We start from the raw sequence: 7,952 nt of genomic DNA, 5'->3' as shown, positions 1-7,952 counted from the left end.
CTCTAGACTTTATTCATTTGTATAGTAAAACTCTTTAATCCTATTTAGTTAAAACAACAAACACAACAAAGAGAATCCAAAATTAATGTGTTTTTTTTAATTGAAATTACAGTACTTTAAAGGTAAACTTCCCCTCCCCCTTAACCTTATCATTCTTGTTGAATGATGTTGGAATTTTCACAGCTTTCTGACTACTTTAATAATTTACATAATTTTTAACCATCCCTGATACACCCATATCTCTAGGAATAATATTCTTGTTATTCCTTAAAAAACAGCACAAAATCAGTTACTAGAGCTATACAAACGCACGCTGTATTTTGAACCATCTATGAAAAATCCCTCCACTGTTCCCATGCTCAGCATTGAATATCTCCCTGCTTTTGATATCACATCTTCTGACATCATAAATTCTTCCAGAGACCTTAAGGCCGTCTTTGTATTGGACAGTCAAAAGAAACCAGCTTTCAGAAAAACTCCTTTGGGAGCTTTAATAAATCATAAAGTATACACGCACACACGCACGTGCCTGAAAATCAGCACAGGGAAGCAGCTAATCCTTTCCCAGCCATCTCATATTACAGGTGCATTTCCTGCCCTCCCACAACTTTTTTAGTAAACATGGAGTTAGAAGGAAAAATATTCATTAGTGCTTCGTGATGGTGTTTTTTTAGGTATAACCACATACTCTCCAGTCCTGAAAGCAGTTTTTATTTTGAAGTGATGGCTGCAGGAGTGGAGAATTCACGCAGAGATTCACAAGGAGCTCCTGCACTCTCAGTAGCGTTGCTCTCTGCTCTCCAAGGCAGGGCTAAGTCCTGAGGAAGACGTTGTACATGGTGGGTTGGGGTTCAGCACAGCTTTCTGGTTTATTCCTGACCTTGAGTAGGACACAATAAAAATCACGGCAGCGTGTTGCGATGTATGCCAAGCTGAACAGTATCTGCATACTGTGTTTGGGAGAGCGGATGCTAATGTCTGCTACCACATTTCTTCCAGGAGACACCAAGATCTACGTTCTCCTGTGGGCTGGAGAACGTGTTCACAGAGGGTATGCAAGTGAGCGCCATTTAGCTTCATACATAGGCGGGACCAGAGTGTACTCGCCATAGTTTGTCTTCAGAGGTTGAAGCAGAGACCGTTCATGTAACTAACTTATAGTTGCATCGTTAATGAGTGCTAGAGCTGAGCTGAAGCTGTGTTTCCCATGTGGTAACCCATGATACCCAAGAAGCCTGGAGGGGTCAATATGAACTGTCAGTAATGTCGGACTTGCAGCCGCATCAGTATTTCATCCACTCCCAGGCTCCTCCGTGGGCCCATTTTCAGCTACGTCACTACTATGTTGCTACAAATGGGACTGTCCTCTTCAAAGATATGGAGTGCTGATTCCATTGCCATGTTTTGATGTACATAACATACTCTATCTGTTTGAAAACCAAAACAGCATAGAGGATGACTACAGGCACGAGCAGACAACCTGTATTGAAGTTTGCCTCAGCCCACCCATTGCCCTTGCTTTGGTAACCCTCTTCCACAGTAGCTGCCCCATCCTTGGTTTGCTGCACCTGGGAAAGGACATCTGCAGTGTCAAACAAATTGAGGTTCCCTGTGGGTTGTACCTATTCCCAGATGATGTAACGATACGCATTTTTTTATGCGTGACATTTATTTATTTATTTAAACAGGAATACCAGGGAGTGGGAGGGAATATCCGTTGGGGTATTAAATGACCACTGTCTGGAGAAAAGACACGTGTTATTTTGAAAAAGAGCATAGGTGCACCTTGGGCCCAGGCCTGCTATCACTCTGAGAATGGAGCCAAATTATTTGGAATGATTCCGGTGACAGCGCTCTGCAACTCCATGCGTGGAGATTCCAGAAGTCTTTACAAAAACCTTGTAGTGAGCTGTGGTAGTGTTGCAGTCTGTGACCAGGTTTCGCACAAAACCCCGGCTGGGTGTAAGTATTCCTGGGTTTATGAGACAGAAAGCAAATGGGTGGCTCGTCCCTGCCCGCACCACAAATGGGTGGCAGCATGTGGGCTCCAGCCTTGCTAACATTGCTCCATTGGCACCACAGCACTTCAGCCTCTGGTGAAGTTGAGGTGTTAACAGCACCAGGAGGGCCTCACTTGTGCTTCTGAGTCGTTGAAGAGTTCAGAATATCGGCAGTAGGGGGTGTCTAAAATTTTAGGCTGGAAGAGGGGAGATTTAGATGAGATATCAGCAAGAAATTTTTCGCTATGAGGGTGGTGAGGCAGTGGCACAGGTTGCCCAGAGAAGTTGTGGATGCCCCATCCCTGGAAGTGTTCAAGGCCAGGCTGGTCTAGTGGGAGGTGTCCCTGCCCACGGCAGGGGGTTGGAACTAGATGATCTTCAAGGTCCTTTCCCACCCAAACCATTCTATGATTCTGTGATTCTATGTACTGGTATTTCGCCTGCTTAGGTGGCACAGCCTTTGACAAACTGGCTAGAGCTTATGTGACCTGGTCTTTCCCACTAGGCCATAGATACATCTCCCCCCCTCCCCCCGCCATTCCCACCCCACCCGAGGAGGGACACTAGGAGGCTGCAACACATTCACCTTCCTCACGTGCAGCACAAGACGTATCTTGCAATCGTGTGGCCTAACAGTCTCTGCCAGTTAGTATGCTGAAATTTGAAAACAGTTTTTTGTGTTAGGCTCACGGTTTTGCAGCATGCATGCATGTGCCGTTCTTTAGCCAGTCCTGACATCAGCCTTGATGAAATTCGGCTCTGGAAGCAGCTGTTTGCAGCTCAGTGACTGCCCCTTCCCCTGCCAAGAAGAGCAGAAGCGGACAATCCGCTTCAAGCTCACACCTCCCATTCAGGGGTAAACTGTTTTTGTCAGTCTGTCATGCTCACTGTTTTCAGGCACGGATATTGAAATAATGCTTTCCCAAGAAATTAACCATTTTCCTTTCACGGCTGTTGATATCTTTGGCTGCTGAGATCTCGGTACCTGACCCTGCGTGACTGTCAGTACAGGGGCAAAAAGCACAACAGCGCTCAGACAACACGGGTCTGTCTTGCCTGCCAGAATGTCAACCACGTTTCCAAAAGCCTCTCAAATCTATCTTGTGACTGTTGCATGTCTTCAGTGCTGCCAGCATCTGGTTTTGGAGCGGAGGAGCAGAGCCAGGAGTCTCAGAAGACAATGAAAGGAAACTGGTCTGCAACCTTGAATGAATTTGGTTTCAAAGAAGTGTTCATACATCCATAGAGGATCCATCCAGCCGAATCAGTCTCACTGGTTTTATCAGGGAAATAATGGAGAGGGCGAGGAATAAAGAGAGGATGGCCCTAATGGCTAGGAAAAGGAACAGCTCAAACTAAAATGACTTGGTTAAGGAACCATAATGCAGGTATGATTTTTCAGACCGTGACAAGAAAAGTATTTGTACGACATTAGTTGCCCTACAGATGCTGGGGTAGCACAGATTCCCGCCCACCCCTATAGTAGCCAAGTACTAAGAAAGCTTAATCCTGTTGAATTAATCAAATCGCCGGGGTGACTCTGGCTACTGAAAGAGTTGCTACTGTGTAAACCCTTAAAATCCATTGCATTAACTCTAAGCTGCTGGGAAAGTCTTAGCATAATAAACCTAGATTAACAAAGTCTAGGGCATATCCTGAGACAAACAGGTAATGAGAACATTCCCCAGTGTGCACCCAGAAAATGTGTTCAATGCTGCAGTCAGCAGAGAAATCAGCCACTGCGAGGGATAAAGATGAATGATCAGCTCTTGTACAGGGAAGGATGCTCTAAAAGGCTATTTTAGGTAGACTTAAACCACAGCTATTTAAACTCACTGAAAACGCAAGAAGAAAATAAATCTTTTCTATATTCTGAGGACTTACAGGCACTATAGACTGCTATAGGCATCTGAGCAATAAAACATTAAAATGGATTCCTGCCCTGCCTTGAGACACCACACAATGGTCAGGAAAGAGCTTCTCGGTTTTGTTCTCTGCTTTGATTTCTGGGGCATACATGCACGAAGACATGTTGGTGGAAACTGCACTACATCCCATCACTGTCTTATCTCTTCTCAGCAAGTTTGTTTACACCTTCTTGCTATTAGTCAGCAGTTCACATCCTGGTGACCTAGCAAGCGTTTGAGCAAAATGTTGAGAAGGACCTCTGGCTATCGCAACACCTCGGTGACCCCAGTCCTCATGCTGTCTCAAAAAATGTGATCTCTCACTTCTGCTGTGGGAAACATCTAGTGTTATTCCCACTGTGCAGATGAAGGCGGCACATGGGGAAAAAGGCCTGGGTGTCACTAGAAGGTAGAAATGCAAAGCCTGTATTCAAAATTGCAATCCAAACAGTCTCTGTTCAGCTGCTGCCCAGATCTGGAGGTTTTGCTCACTAGCCTTTTCCCTGTTGTACCTAAGTCTTCTCTGCACACCTATGTTTCTGTTTTAGGGCAGGCCTGAAACAGGCCATTGAAACAACCCAGTCCCCTGTGGCAGTCCCCATCAGGGCCTGAGCATTCCCCTCGCAAACATCACCGGGGGCTGCAAACCTCACCCCAGGTACAAAGAGCCGTGCAAACCAGCAAGACTGGCTGCTCTCTTTGCAAAGCCTTGAGGTGGGCTTGCCACCCATTTTCTCTATAAGCGCCTGGTTGCCTAAAATATCTCCACATAAAGAGAGCAACATGAGTTCAATGCTTCATCCCTCCTCAGGGGACCCCCACCTCCCAGCGCTACCCCCTAACCAGGGGAAAAAACAGTAGGCTGGGGCAGGGAGCATCTCCCCAGCTTCACTCCGTCCGTCTCTGAAATAAAGAATAAGCACACAAGGAATAGGAGAGAAAGCATGAACCCACATCCTCATGGTTTTAGGCAATCAGTTTGCAGAAGGAATGTTGCATTTCAGTCCCTGACGGAGGCATTTTTTAGGTATTTTCCATTAAACAGTCAAAGGACAAAATACAGAACAAAGCCTCAGGCTGGGAAACAGGCCCTAAGACGCCTCTGCCAGCACCCCAACCACTAGGTCTGCCATTATACTTGCTCTCCCTCCGTTGTCTGCTCCACAGCGGCACAGTTTGAATGAGAGAAGCCTCCCTCCTCCACCACCGCAGGCTCACACTGTGGTTGGGGCACTCTGTGGCGGGTGGGAGCCTGAATCTTCAGCCTGAGGAAGACAGCGGACCCAAGCCTCCAGAGTGACGGGTATTTTAAACAATAGGCTATTTTACAAAACGTAGCTGTTGGTCTCAACATGTCTTTTGGCAGCTAAAGAAAAGAACAAGTCCTAGTTAGTCCTCACTAGAAACAGATGTTGGCACTTTTCTCTGAGACAACTCGGAGCTGCGGATCCCGAGTGGAACAAGGCTCTGGTTTCCCCGCGGCAGGCAGGTGTGTACGTGCTCAGGGGGGCAGGACGTTCGGACCTACATCTCTAACCACTGCTTCCTAGCAGCTCCCCGCTTGCTCGCTCGCTAGCACGCAGACTTTTTTGGTCACCATGTCTACCTTCCCCCGTGTCCTGTGCAGGAAGAGTGGGGACTTAGCTCTAGATCTTGGATGCCTCCTGGGTGGCTGGAACCTCTGGGTTAGGTGCTGCAGTGAAGGGAAATGAGTGGTTATTGCCTCCAGGCAGAAGCCATTTGCCCGTGGTCCTCGGGGAGGTCTGGGGCGGAGCAGAGAACTGAGCCCAGCTCTGTCGCATTCCAGCCTGAGTGCCACAGTCATCCTACAAGTATTTCAAACCTTCTCCCAGACCATTCCCCTTGCTTTTTGTACGAACCCTGTGGCTTTCGTTGTACACATTTGCCTAAAGCCAGGGACTACTTTAAACTGCAGAGTTAAGAAAGCATTTTCTGCCTTCTTTATTACTAAGCACGTTGAAACACCATCACCACTTTAACGAAGAATTTCTCTCCTGCTACTTCTTACTCTAATGTGTGGTACTGAACCACAGCATCCTGCTCTCTGCCACAGAGAAAATAAAATGTCTTCTTCGGGGAAGCAAGCAAGCAGCTCATTTACCCCAGCAATAAATAGAAGTGTTTTTTAAGTATCCTTATTCCAGCTGAGTATTTGTTTACATTCGTAGGTGTGCAGTCAGGACGCTAACAGTTCCCAGTGGGCTTTCATTCAGATGGTCTTCTGAGATTAATCTTTTCGTGCAACAAAAATAACGAGGAAACTAAAATACCGCTTCATTACAAAAGTTGATTTTGCACATGATAGCTTCCAGAACCGCTACCCACACACTAGAGGCAACACTGCAGATTCTTCTAATGATATATTTCGTGCCTTTTACCACCCGTGCAGAGTGTCCACAACCAAGAAAGGGAAAGCGGCACTCCAGCCCAGCTCAGGCACCACCAGAGCAGCCAGAGCTGCGTTCCAGACGTACAGCGCATTCTTCCCCACTGACACAATTCCAGAGGCTGCAGAGATGCAGGATAAAACTAAGAAAGATTTAATTGGGCTTCCGTCATGACTTATCTTCATTATTGCCAGTAACTCAAACCCTTATCACTCCCATACCATTCCAAGTCTACCACCTAAGGAGCTTTTTTTTCCTGCTTCTGAGCTTCTTACGCAGCAATTCAGGCCCACAGGCACACAGAGACTCTGGTGCTACTCCCATAATAGTCCAGTTCTGCTACCCATGCAGAATTTGCATATAAAGAGTGATAGGGCTGCCATTTTGAATGTCCTGGAAGGTCTTATCAAATAAAGAAGTAAAACAGCCTTACAACTGAACATTGTATTCAGAGGTGCTGGAGCACCTCTCCTATGAAGACAGGCTGAGACAATTGGGGTTCAGCCTGGAGAAGAGAAGGCTCTGGGGAGACCTTATAGCAGCCTTCCAGTACCTAAAGGGGGCCTACAAGAAATGTGGGGAGGGACTCTTTATGAGGGAGTGTAGTGATAGGATGAGGGATAAAAGTTTTAAACTGAAAGAGGGGAGATTTAGATTAGATATCAGCAAGAAATTCTTCACTGTGAGGGTGGTGAGGCAGTGGGACAGGCTGCCCAGAGAAGCTGTGGATGCCCCATCCCTGGAGGTGTTCAAGGCCAGGCTGGATGGGGCTTTGAGCAGCCTGGTCTAGTGGGAGGTGTCCCTGCTCAGGGCAGGGGGGTTGGAACTAGATGATGTTTAATGTTCCTTCCAACCCAAACCATTCTATGATTCCATGATTCAAAGTTGTAAGACATACTTGCCCCAGCTACAGCTGCCCACTTTTTTAACCATAGTTATCTGTGTTAAGCTGTCACATGACTCCGTTTTCTTAACAAAAAGAGTCCACATCAGTTGCCTTGTGGCCAGAGCCAACAGCATCCTGGGCTGCATTAGGCAGAGCCTTGCTGGAAGGTGAAGGGCGGTGATCCTTCCCCTCTACTCAGCACTGGTGAGGCCACACCTGGAGCACTGTGTCCTCTGCTGGGCTCCCCAGTACAAAAGAGATACAGACTTACTGGAGGAGGTCCAGCACAAGGATGACTGCGGGACTGGAGCATCTCTCATATACGGAGAGGCTGAGAGAGTTGGGACCGTTCAGCCTGGAGAAGGCTGAATGTGTGCAAGTATCTGATGGGAGGGAATGAAGAGGATGGAGTGGGACTCTACTCAGTAGGGTCCACTGGCAATTAAAAGCCCTGAAATTTCATCTGACCACAAGAAAACACTTTTTTACTGTAAGGGTGGTTGAACACTGGATTGGGCTGTCCAGAATGGTTGTGGAGCCTCCATCTGTGGAGATACTCAAAATCTGACTGAACAGGGTCCTGGGCAACCTTGGGGGTTGTACTAGATGATCTCAAGGGGTCTCTTCCAACCTAAATGATTCTGTTTATTATGGACTGTGAGAAAGCAACAGAAGATCGGCGAGGAGGTTTGTAAATACACTCAAGTGACTTGCACCTGGGGTGCTGGGAAACACATATATCACACTAATT

The sequence above is a fragment of the Chroicocephalus ridibundus genome, chromosome 4 (assembly GCF_963924245.1).
Source record: "Chroicocephalus ridibundus chromosome 4, bChrRid1.1, whole genome shotgun sequence".
NCBI classification, from domain to species: Eukaryota; Metazoa; Chordata; class Aves; order Charadriiformes; family Laridae; genus Chroicocephalus; species Chroicocephalus ridibundus.
This window is presented reverse-complemented; position numbering follows the sequence as displayed.